Here is a 12,533-nt window from a genome sequence, read left to right on the forward strand (position 1 = left end):
AGGATATGGCGCAGTCGTAAGGACGATGCGGCGGTAAGGTACCAGCGCGTACCTTATCAAACACGTCCCGGTACTCCCCATAGGCGGTGGGCAACGCAGAGTCTGAGGAGGCACACAATACCTTAACCGGCCCCCGGATGCACCCGGCCCCACACTGTGGAGACCATGAGAGAATCTCGGCTGTTTGCCAATTGAAGGTTGGATTGTGCCTCTGGAGCCAGGGATACCCCAAAACCACCGAATAGTGTGGGGAAGAAATCACCTGAAAACAGGCCAACTCCCTGTGAACAGCCCCAATGGCTACCTCTATCGGCAGAGTCTCGTGGGTAACCTGCGGCGGCTGCAGGGGCCTGCCATCTATGGCTTCGAGAACCAATGGGGTAGCGCGAGCCTGCAGGGGAATGGAGTGCTGTGCAGCAAACGAGCTGTCCAAGAAAAACCCACCGGCCCCAGAGTCTACCAACGCCTGGGCCGTCACCGAGCCCTCCGTCCAAGAAAGGACCACGGTGATCAGTGGCTTATCCTTGCGGAACGCCGGAGACGAGGAAACTCCACCCAAGATCTGTCCCCGACATGATCTCAGGTGCGAGCGTTTCCCAGACGGACCGGACAAGACTGCCGAAAGTGCCCACCGAGGCCACAGTACAGGCAGCGACCCTCCCGACGCCGAACGGCCCGCTCCCCCTCGGAAAGGCGAGCAAACCCCAGCTGCATGGGTTCCCCACCAGACAAGCTATCCCCAGGAGGCTTGGGAGGAGAGGGAGGAACGGGTGGCACAGAAAACGCAGGTGCCAGTCAATTGGAAGGCCTCCGCAGGCGTTCCCTGAGTGAAGGCCTCTCCCTGAGCCTGGTGTCAATCAGGATCAGGAAAGAGATGAGCTCCTCCAACACCACAGGCAGTTCCTTAGCTGCAATCTCGTCCTTCAATGTGTCAGAAAGACCATGGGAAAACGCAGCCACCAGAGCCTCATTGTTCCAACCGACCTCTGCCGCCAGGGTACGAAACTCTATAGCGTACTCGGCCACGGTCCGTGAACCCTGATGCATGGTCATGAGCAGTTTGGCTGCCGGGGCGGAACGAGCCGGTACGTCGAATACCCTACGGAAGGCATCGACAAAACCGGAAAAATCTTGAATCACCGGGTCGTTCCTCTCCCATAAGGGATTTGCCCAGGCCAAGGCCTTGTCTGAGAGTAGGGAAATTAGGAACCCCACCTTTGACGTCTCAGACGGAAAGGCGTGGGGTATTAATTCAAAATAAATACCCACCTGGTTGAGGAACCCACGACACTGACTAGGCTCACCCCCAAAGCGCTGTGGAAGAGGGGCTGAACCAGTCATACCTCTGGGCGCCACTGATGCAGCCGTCGAGGTGGTGGACGCAATAGGCGGAGAAGCTGCGGGAGAGACCACCGGAGTGACTACCGGCCTAAAAGCACCAGGATCAAGGTGTGCAGTGCGTGCAAGCAGAGTTTGCAACGCCTGAGCGAATTGATCCAACAGGTGATCCTGTTGATCGAGTCTGGCGACTAGCATTGGGAGCAAAGGCGTGCCTGCACCGTCAGGGTTCATGGCACTTGTGTAATGTCAGGGCAGGGGCCGAGGAACGGACAGGCAGGCCTAACAATGTAACGCACTGGCTGACGACAACCACTACCCACAGACCGAAGTCCCTCAGGGTGCGGAGTCTAAGTCCCAGGCTGCCCTTCACCAGGGCCCCTGATGGTGGGGATGGACTTGACGCAGCCAGGAACCAGGTCGCGGCCCCCGAGACACCTCAGCTGCGGTAATGGCCGCCGCCAATGGCGTGTAGCTGGTGGAAGAGACAAAAGAGTAGTCAGACAAGCCGGGTCAACAACAACAGGACAAAACAGTACAGGACAGCAGACGAGAATCACAGGTCACGAGCCGGGTTCAGCAACAGAGGGTCAGATCAAAGGAGATTACAAAGAATAGTCAAGTCACAAGCCGAATCAGATACCAGGCGAGCCACGAGAGTCAGAACAGAGTAATAGCGACACAAAGACACAAGACACAAGTGCAAAGAGCATGTGCGGGCCACAGGCTTATATGTCATCAGCCACACCCCTCTGGGGGATGGACCACAGAGACCTGAAGGCATAAAAGGATTCCCATCATGCACAGCAGAATCCAAGATGGACGCCAGCACATGGAGTAACATAACCTCAGGGAAAAGGTAGGACCTTGACAGTTGCCTGGAGAAGCACAAAACCTAAATAAATCACTAACTATGAATCTGGGGGCCCCCAGCTAAAGCCGGCCATACATGGGTCAAATTCTGAAAGAATTTCTTTCTTTTGAAAATCATTTCTAAGAATGTTTGTTGGAATTTTGCACCATTAGTGGGCCACAACAATGGCTGATTTTTGCATAACCATTGAATTTGAGTGAACGGGCATGTTGGAAATGTTTTGAAAAATGAACGAATTTTGAATCAATGATGGGCGAATCGTGTGAGAAATATAAATGAAAAAGAAACAAGCATGAGCTGTGACCTGGAAAGAAAAGAATTCTTGGCCATGAAAATTCTTTTCTGTAGCAACATGTGAAATTAAAGGCTTGGTTGGTCGAATTTCAAAATCAATGGTGGCACCATTGGATTACAAAATGCACGAAAATTCAGATTTTCTAAAGAAAATTTGTTTGGAATTCAACCCATGTATGGCCTGCATTAGTCAATGACAGGCAGCAGAGGAGCTGTCAGCACAGTCAGTGCACTAGAAGGACAATTGCTTTAGATAAAAGTTACAGTTGTAGTAGCAATATTAAGCACAATCAGTTGCGTCCCGAGGCAGGTGTGGGGGGTGCGCTCTGCTCCGGGTGACACCGACCTCACGGGGTGACACCGGACCCACACCACGAAAAGGTAAGTTGTAAAGAAAGCCGACGATCCCCGCAGGATGGAAGTGTGTCACCCTAGGACAGGAAGTGTGTTACTGGCAGGATCACCTGGTAAAATGAAAAAAAAAAGAGCCTGAATAAAGAAATTTAAAGGAGTCACCACATCTAAGGACTGGTAAGCAGCAAACATGGTGTTGACAGTGTGATGGTATTCTTGGCTTGTATATACATCAGGGGTCTCCAGTCTTTCTAAATAAAGGGCCAGTTTACTATCCTTGAGAATTTAGGGAGGCCAGACTAGGGTCAGTGGGAATAGAAAATGTCCTGGCATCCAGTGGGTGTAAACAATGCCATATCTTTGTCAGTGGGAGGACTAGTGCCCCACAGTTGTTCTCAGTGGGAGGACTAGTGCCCCACAGTAGTTCTCAGTGGGAGGACTAGTGCCCCATCATTGGTGTCAGTGGGAGGAATAGTGCCCCATCATTGGTGTCAGTGGGAGGAATAGTGCCCCATCATTGGTGTCAGTGGGAGGAATAGTGCCCCATCATTGGTGTCAGTGGGAGGAATAGTGCCCCATCATTGGTGTCAGTGGGAGGAATAGTGCCCCATCATTGGTGTCAGTGGGAGGAATAGTGCCCTGGTCATTGGTGTCAGTGGGAGGAATAGTGCCTCCTCGTTGGTGTCAGTGGGAGGAATAGTGCCCTGTCCTTGGTTTCAGTGGGAGGAATTGTGCCCTTTCTTTGGTGTCAGTGGGAGGAATAGTGCCCCATCATTGTTCTCAGTGGGAGGACTAGTGCCCTATCATTGGTGTCAGTGGGAGGAATAGTGCCCCATCATCGGTGTCAGTGGGAGGATTAGTGCCCTGTCATTGGTGTCAGTGGGAGGAATTGTGCCCTTTCTTTGGTGTTAGTGGGAGGAATAGTGCCTCATTGTTGGTGTCAGTGGGAGGAATTGTGTGCTTTCTTTGGTGTCAGTGGGAGGAATTGTGCCTCATTGTTGGTGTCAGTGGGAGGAATTGTGCCCTTTCAATGGTATCAGTGTAAGAAATACTGATCCACTGTTGGTGTCAGTGACAGAAATTCTGCCCCATTGTTGGCGTCAGTGGATAGAATAGTGCCCCAAGGGCCGGATAAAGACAAGCAAAGGGCCACATTTGGTCCCTGGGCCACAGTTTGGAGACCACAGGTCTACATAATGTGATCATCACCTCATTTTTTTTCTCACCAGAACAAGAAGTCAGAAACTGGTTATTTTCACTTTACTTCACATAGGGGACATAAAAGTTCAATTTTTTTTATGTCCAGTTCTCTTTAATGAGACTTCATAGTAGGGGCATAGTTGGGGCACACATGTAGGGACTGGCTGTTGCTGGGGTGTGTGGAAGCGATCAAGTGACTGTACAGCAACTCAATCGCTACCATCTGAGAGCTGACAGTTGACAAATTTACACACAGCAGTTGGACATGTGCATAATGGCATACAGAAGGTTTAAAAACAGCTTTTGTGTGTCTGCTGTGCTGAGTTGGCTTCATTTCTTTGAAACACATGGAGATACCACTGTGTCACTTATGAGATTTATCACTGTGGCATTCATGTAAATAATGACTATAACATTATGCATTTTTCTGTCTGTATGATGATCTCGGCATGAACAATAAGTTATCTAGTAATTATTGTTTACCATTTCTTCATGGATCTTCATGAATCATATGCTTGCGCTGATATTGTTTTTTTTAAGGTATCATTGTCATTACAGCTTGATGTTTCACCAGGTGTCATCACTTGGAATGACAGCAGGAACTTACAGCTTCTAGCCAAGAGGTGGCGATCACGTTCTGTGTACCATGTACCAGCCAAGAAGGTCATCACACCATACTAAACATGGAAGCAACATAAACAGTGTATCTATACTAAAGAAAACAACTGAAAGATATCGCTGCTTACCAGTCTCTGGATCTGTATTTGGTTTTTTCCCTTTACTTTCACCTGTGATCCTGCCAGTAATACACTTCTGTCCTATGGTGACAATGCTAACTCATTATACTGTACCCATGGAAAAGGAGCGATGTCACTCTAGGAAAGCAAATGGATTAGGATGACAGAACACCTTTCCCTCTGTTTTAATTCATAACACAGGGGGAGGTGTTCTGTAGTCCACAGAGTGAGCTGAGGACAATGCTAACTGATAACACGCACCACAGACAGAGAGCACACAGGAAGGTACAAGCTCAGTTGATTTTTTGGCAGAATCACCTGTTTTTTGTTTATCAATCAGATCTAACAAAGCCCTAATGCCCCGTACACACGATAAGAAAATCATCCAAAAAATTTTGCAGAACCTCTGATAGAACGATTTTCTCTTCGTTGATGAGCAGAATGTTTTAATCAATAACGATATTGTGAATGAAAAAATCCGGTTGAACAACAATGAAAAATGTTGTTGTTTTGCATACGAACGACCGATTTTCTATGCGGTGGTATGACGGTCGTATGAAAAAAATCTATCAATCGCTATCATGCATGAGCGGAAACAGAAGATGACCCGTATGTTTATGTCCAAGGAATCTTCGTAAACACGAACGAAAAATCCAAATGTTAAAAGTAGATTGGCCTAATGAGATAATGAAACCAGAATTATATTTTTATGTATCACTATTTATGTATATAGGTAATGTAATAAACTATATTATGCTCATTGCTGTTAATTGTCGTGTATATATACAATCGCTTGTTCTGACTGGAAGGGCGTGGCTACAAGGTCACACGCACACTGCATCACTTCCACTTGTACGGAAGACGTCAACACTACGTATTGCCCAACGAACAATTTTTTTAGATTGGTTATTGTGGGCCATGATTTCGACCAACGAATGAACGCCTCTCGGTCGTCAGATGACATCGGTCAATTTTTTAATCGTGTATACTTCTCATTGTCATACCCTCCGCTCTCCTCTCCCACACATACTTCTCATTGTCATACCCTCCGCTCTCCTCTCCCACACATACTTCCCACTGTCATACCCTCCACATTCCTCTCCAGCAAATAGTGCCCGTTGTCATACCCTCCGCACTTACTTCCCATTGTCATACCCTCCACATTTCTCTCCTACAAATACTTTTTACTGTCAAACCCTTCATACTCCTCTCCTGCAGTTACCTCTCATTGTCATACCCTCCACACTCCTCTCCCACAAATACTTCTCATTGTCATACCCTCCACACTCCTCTCCCACACATACTTCTCATTGTCATACCCTCCGCTCTCCTCTCCCACAAATACTTCTCATTGTCATACCCTCCACACTCCTCTCCCACACATACTTCTCATTGTCATACCCTCCGCTCTCCTCCCCCACACATACTTCTCATTGTCATACCCTCCACACTCCTCTCCCACACATACTTCTCATTGTCATACCCTCCGCTCTCCTCTCCCACACATACTTCCCACTGTCATACCCTCCACACTCCTCTCCCACAAATACTTCTCATTGTCATACCCTCCACACTCCTCTCCCACACATACTTCTCATTGTCATACCCTCCGCTCTCCTCTCTCGCACATACTTCCCACTGTCATACCCTCCACACTCCTCTCCCACAAATACTTCTCATTGTCATACCCTCAACACTCCTCTCCCACAAATATTTCTCATTGTCATACCTCCCACACTCCTCTCCCACACATACATCTTGCTGTCTTACCTTTCATACTGCTCTCATGCAAACACTTCCCACTGTCATACCTTGCACACTCCTTTCCTGCACATATTTCTCACAGTTATACTCTCCACACTCTTCTCCCACAAAATCGTTTCACTGTTATACCCTCCACACTCCTTTCCTGCAAATACTTCCCATTGTCATACCCTTCACACTCCTTTCCTGTATATACTGTATATCCTACTGTCGTACCCTCTACACTCTTCTCCCACAAATTCTACCTACTGTCATTCTCTCCTGCACATACTTCCCACTGTCACACCCTCCATACTCATTCCCTACACATACTGTCCACCATCATACTTTCTGCATCCCTCTCTTCCACATTCTGTCCCTTGTAATATTGCCACACATGCTTCACCCCATCATACCATCCACACTTCTCTCCTGCACATACATCCTTCCAAACTCCTCTTCTGCAGGCAGTAGACCCACCATCATACCCTCTGCACTCCTGCTCTGCCCATAATGCTTGTCATCGTACCCTCCGCACTCCTCCACTGCCCATAATGCTTGTCATTGTACCCTCTGCACTCCTCCTCTGCCCATAATGCTTGTCATCGTACTCTCCGCACTCCTCCTCTGCCCATAATGCTTGTCATCGTACCCTCCGCACTCCTTCACTGCCCATAATGCTTGTCATCGTTCCCCCCGCACTCCTCCTCTGCCCATAATGCTTGTCATCGTACCCTCCGCACTCCTCCTCTGCCCATAATGCTTGTCATCGTACCCTCCGCACTCCTCTGCCCATAATGCTTTTCATCGTTCCCCCCGCACTCCTCCTCTGCCCATAATGCTTGTCATCGTACCCTCCGCACTCCTCCTCTGCCCATAATGCTTGTCATCGTACCCTCCGCACTCCTCCTCTGCCCATAATGCTTGTCATCGTACCCTCCGCACTCCTCCTCTGCCCATAATGCTTGTCATCGTACCCTCCGCACTCCTCCTCTGCCCATAATGCTTGTCATCGTACCCTCCGCACTCCTCCTCTGCCCATAATGCTTGTCATCGTTCCCCCCGCACTCCTCCTCTGCCCATAATGCTTGTCATCGTACCCCCCGCACTCCTCCTCTGCCCATAATGCTTGTCATCGTACCCTCCGCACTCCTCCTCTGCCCATAATGCTTGTCATCGTACCCTCCGCACTCCTCCTCTGCCCATAATGCTTGTCATCGTACCCTCCGCACTCCTCCTCTGCCCATAATGCTTGTCATCGTACCCTCCGCACTCCTCCTCTGCCCATAATGCTTGTCATCGTTCCCCCCGCACTCCTCCTCTGCCCATAATGCTTGTCATCGTACCCCCCGCACTCCTCCTCTGCCCATAATGCTTGTCATCGTACCCTCCGCACTCCTCCTCTGCCCATAATGCTTGTCATCGTACCCTCCGCACTCCTCCTCTGCCCATAATGCTTGTCATCGTACCCCCCGCACTCCTCCTCTGCCCATAATGCTTGTCACCGTACCCTCCGCACTCCTCCTCTGCCCATAATGCTTGTCATCGTACCCTCCGCACTCCTCCTCTGCCCATAATGCTTGTCATCGTACCCTCCGCACTCCTCCTCTGCCCATAATGCATGTCATCGTACCCTCCGCACTCCTCCTCTGCCCATAATGCATGTCATCGTACCCTCCGCACTCCTCCTCTGCCCATAATGCATGTCATCGTACCCTCCGCACTCCTCCTCTGCCCATAATGCATGTCATCATGTCCTCCGCACTCCTCCTCTGCCCATAAAGCTTGTCATCGTACCCTCCGCACTCCTCCTCTGCCCATAATGCATGTCATCGTACCCTCCGCACTCCTCCTCTGCCCATAATGCATGTCATCATGTCCTCCGCACTCCTCCTCTGCCCATAAAGCTTGTCATCGTACCCTCCGCAATCATATGCACATATTTCCCAACATCATACCCTTTGGACTGCAATCTTGTACATTCTGCCCATCATCACACCCTCCAAACTTCTCTCCTACACATACTACCTGCTGTCATATTTACTGCATTCTTCCTCTACAATACTGCCTCCCATCATACCCTCCAGACACCTAATGCCCCCCTGTACTTAGTGCCCACTGTCTTACCCTCTGCAATTCTCCCCTGCACATACTGCCCACTGTCCTGCCCTTCACATTCCTTTCCTTTACATAGTGCCCAATATGGCACTTCTTTTCTTTTGCTTGTACTATCCCAAGCATTGCCAGTTCTTGAATAGGCAGACTTTTAGAAGCTAAAATAATAATATTTGGTGACCCCTGTCTTCCAAATGTGATCCTAAGTGGTCATCATGTCACTCTGGCTTAAGATAGAGACTACAAGTGACCGTTTCAACACACACTATGCAGACATGGTCCACTGTTGTCACCATCAGGAAACACGCATTGAGAGATGCCATGCAGTCATTCCTGGAGTACATGTAGAAGGTAGTGGCTGCAAAGAGGCTGTAGGAGAGCAGCAGCACAGAGATAAAACTGGATGAAAAAAAGGTAAAAGCAGGTATTTGTACTATGAGCGGGTGGCAGCTGCAGGTCGGGCGACATATTGGTTCATTGCCCTTTCTTCTGTGTTTGGGGTTTGCATGTGCCCGCCCCTGGCTGACCAATGCTATGATTGGACACAACACAAGTTTGGCTGCTGATTTCAGCCAATGATTATGGCTGAAGTCAGCTGATTGGCTATGGTCAATCACACACAGAGTTCTGTGCTTACAAAAACACAGAACTCTATATACAGGGAACAGGGATCTGGCTGTTTTGTTATGTCTGTTCAATTACTGCAAATAATATCTGTTGATTCTGCCTGATAATTTCCTGTGCTCTTTGCCTTATCAGTTAGCATTGGTCCCAGATATATCTGAGGACTACAGAACACCTCCTGTGTTATGGAGATGTGTAGAGTGGGAGGTGTTCTGGTGTACTAACACACTTCCTGCCTGTGTGACAATGCTGCTCCTCCATAGACACTGTACAGTGAGTGTTGTCACTCTAGGACAGGAAGCGTGTTACTGGCAGGATCACCAGGGAAAATAAAGGAGAGAAGGCTGAAAAAATGACCAATCAATGGAGAGCATGGCAAAAAAAAGATACAGCAAGCCCCTTTTTGTGCACTGAGGTGCTTCTTAGGCCATTGGCTTTGAATAGACTGACACAGCACACCATGATGCAGAAACATGTATTGCAGGGTGATCAGGCCCTCGCCATGGTCTGAGTATTCTTATGAGGTGGTGTGAGAAGCTCTGTGTCACAAACCTGAACAGTGGGGATTTATAATGCCAATGCTGACCATTAGAAAATGCCAGTTTCTTGGCTGTCATGTATGGACATCAGCATCTGTGGCTTCACTTTGTGCATGCTTGTCACAGGTCACACACTGATATCACAGGAGCCAGAGGCAGCCAGGGGACGTCCAGTAGTGACAGTTCAGCTACTGCCAACCCTGCACAGCCCAGCAGAACACGCCCCTCGCCCCTGTTTTCCACAGTTCCCGGCATGCCACGCTCGCACTATCTCTGAGCGGTCATGTGATCCCGGAAGTGGCCTGAGAGGAGTCGGCAACAGCTGGTCCAAGACTGATGAGCCGGGGGAAGAGGAGAGCGGCCCGGGGAGAGAGGGGCTCTGTTCACCCGGGAGCTCTGGTAACCGGCACAGGGAGGCGAGCCTGGGTTCTGCTGTACCGGGGACTGAACGGGGTGAGGGTGATGGTTTAGTCTAAGGGGCAAAGAGATATGCTACCATACGGAGGGATGAATGGGGGTCTGTTATTAATCAGAAATACTCTACAGTGGAGGGAAATTACTATACGTACTCCAGATAGGGGGAGGGTCTTGTATGCATAGAGTAGGGACATGTGGCAAAGTAGAAGGGGCACGGCGCAAAATAGAATGCGTATGGCGCACAGTAGAAGGGGCACGTCTCACAGTAGAAGGGGCACGATGCACAGTAGAAGGGGCACGGCGCAAAATAGAATGCGTATGGCGCACAGTAGAAGGGGCACGGCGCAAAATAGAATGCGTATGGCGCACAGTAGAAGGGGCACGGCGCAAAATAGAATGCGTATGGCGCACAGTAGAAGGGGCACGGCGCAAAATAGAATGCGTATGGCGCAAAGTAGAAGGGGCACGGCGCAAAATAGAATGCGTATGGCGCAGAGTAGAAGGGGCACGGCGCAAAATAGAATGCGTATGGCGCAAAGTAGAAGGGGCACGGCGCAAAATAGAATGCGTATGGCGCAGAGTAGAAGGGGCACGGCTCACAGTAGAAGGGGCACGATGCACAGTAGAAGGGGCATGGCGCAAAATAGAATGCGTATGGCGCACAGTAGAAGGGGCACGGCGCAAAATAGAATGCGTATGGCGCACAGTAGAAGGGGCACGGCGCAAAATAGAATGCGTATGGCGCAGAGTAGAAGGGGCACGGCGCAAAATAGAATGCGTATGGCGCACAGTAGAAGGGGCACGGCGCAAAATAGAATGCGTATGGCGCAAAGTAGAAGGGGCACGGCGCAAAATAGAATGCGTATGGCGCACTGTAGAAGGGGTACGGCGCAAAATAGAATGCGTATGGCGCAAAGTAGAAGGGGCACGGCGCAAAATAGAATGCGTATGGCGCACAGTAGAAGGGGCACGGTGCAAAATAGAATGCGTATGGCGCAAAGTAGAAGGGGCACAGCGCAAAATAGAATGCGTATGGCGCACAGTAGAAGGGGCACGGCGCAAAATAGAATGCGTATGGCGCACAGTAGAAGGGGCACGGTGCAAAATAGAATGCGTATGGCGCAAAGTAGAAGGGGCACAGCGCAAAATAGAATGCGCATGGCGCAAAGTAGAAGGGGCACGGCGCAAAATAGAATGCGTATGGCGCACAGTAGAAGGGGCACGGCGCAAAATAGAATGCGTATGGCGCACAGTAGAATGGGCACGGCGCAAAAGAGAATGCGTATGGCGCACAGTAGAATGGGCACGGCGCAAAATAGAATGCGTATGGCGCACAGTAGAAGGGGCACGGCGCACAGTAGAAGGAGCACGGTGCAAAATAGAATGCGTATGGCGCAAAGTAGAAGGGGCACGGCGCAAAATAGAATGCAAAGTAGAAGGGGCACGGCGCAAAATAGAATGCGTATGGCGCACAGTAGAAGGGGCACGGCGCAAAATAGAATGCGTATGGTGCAAAATAGAAGGGTAACGACGCACAGTAGAAGGGGCACGGCGCAAAATAGAATGCGTATGGCGCACAGTAGAAGGGGCACGGCGCAAAATAGAATGCGTATGGTGCAAAATAGAAGGGTAACGACGCACAGTAGAAGGGGCACGGCGCAAAATAGAATGCGTATGGCGCAAAGTAGAAGGGGCACGGCCCATAGTAGAAGGGGCACGGCGCAAAATAGAATGGGCAGTAGAAGGGGCACGGCGCAAAATAGAAGGGGCACGGCGCAAAATAGAATGCGTATGGCGTACAGTAGAAGGGACACGGCGCAAAATAGATTGCGTATGGCGCACAGTAGAAGGGGCACGGCGCAAAATAGAAGGGGCACAGTGCACAGTAGAATGGGCACTGCTCACAATAGAAGGAGCACAGTAGAAGGGGCACGGTGCACAGTAGAAGGGACATGGCGCACAGTACAAAGGGCACTGCTTACAGTAGAAGGAGCACATTAGATGGGACACGGCACACAGTAGAAGGTGTATGGTGCAAAGTAGAAGAGGTACGGCTCAAAGTAGAAGGCGTACGGTGCAGAATAGAAGGGGTGTGGTGCAAAGTAGAATGGGTATGCTGGTATATAGAAGGGATATGCTGCAATAAAGAAAGGGTATGCTACAAAATAGAATGGGGTACGCTGCAATAAAGGAAGGGGCGCGGTGCAAAGTAGAAGGAATATGCTGCAATAAAGGAAGGTTATGCTGCAATAGAAGGGGTATGCTGGTATATAGAAGAGGTATGCTGTGATAAAGAAG

The 12,533-nt window shown here is 49.7% G+C and overlaps 1 protein-coding gene across 2 annotated transcripts in view; it reads left to right on the top strand.

Annotated features, from left to right (window-relative positions):
- The first annotated feature begins 10,091 nt into the window (after positions 1-10,091).
- Positions 10,092-12,533, top strand: part of SLC37A3 (solute carrier family 37 member 3) — a 55,288-nt gene continuing 52,846 nt past the window's right edge. Inside the window, exon 1 of one of the 2 annotated variants that reach the window (XM_089680724.1) lies at positions 10,092-10,271. The gene's annotated coding sequence lies outside the window, so the exon portion shown is untranslated. The remainder of the gene's footprint in view (positions 10,272-12,533) is intronic. The other variant, XM_089680725.1, reaches the window with a different exon arrangement.

Source organism: Staurois parvus, unplaced genomic scaffold (assembly GCF_062004578.1).
Source record: "Staurois parvus isolate SC_StPar_1 unplaced genomic scaffold, SC_StPar_1.0 ptg000249l, whole genome shotgun sequence".
NCBI classification, from domain to species: Eukaryota; Metazoa; Chordata; class Amphibia; order Anura; family Ranidae; genus Staurois; species Staurois parvus.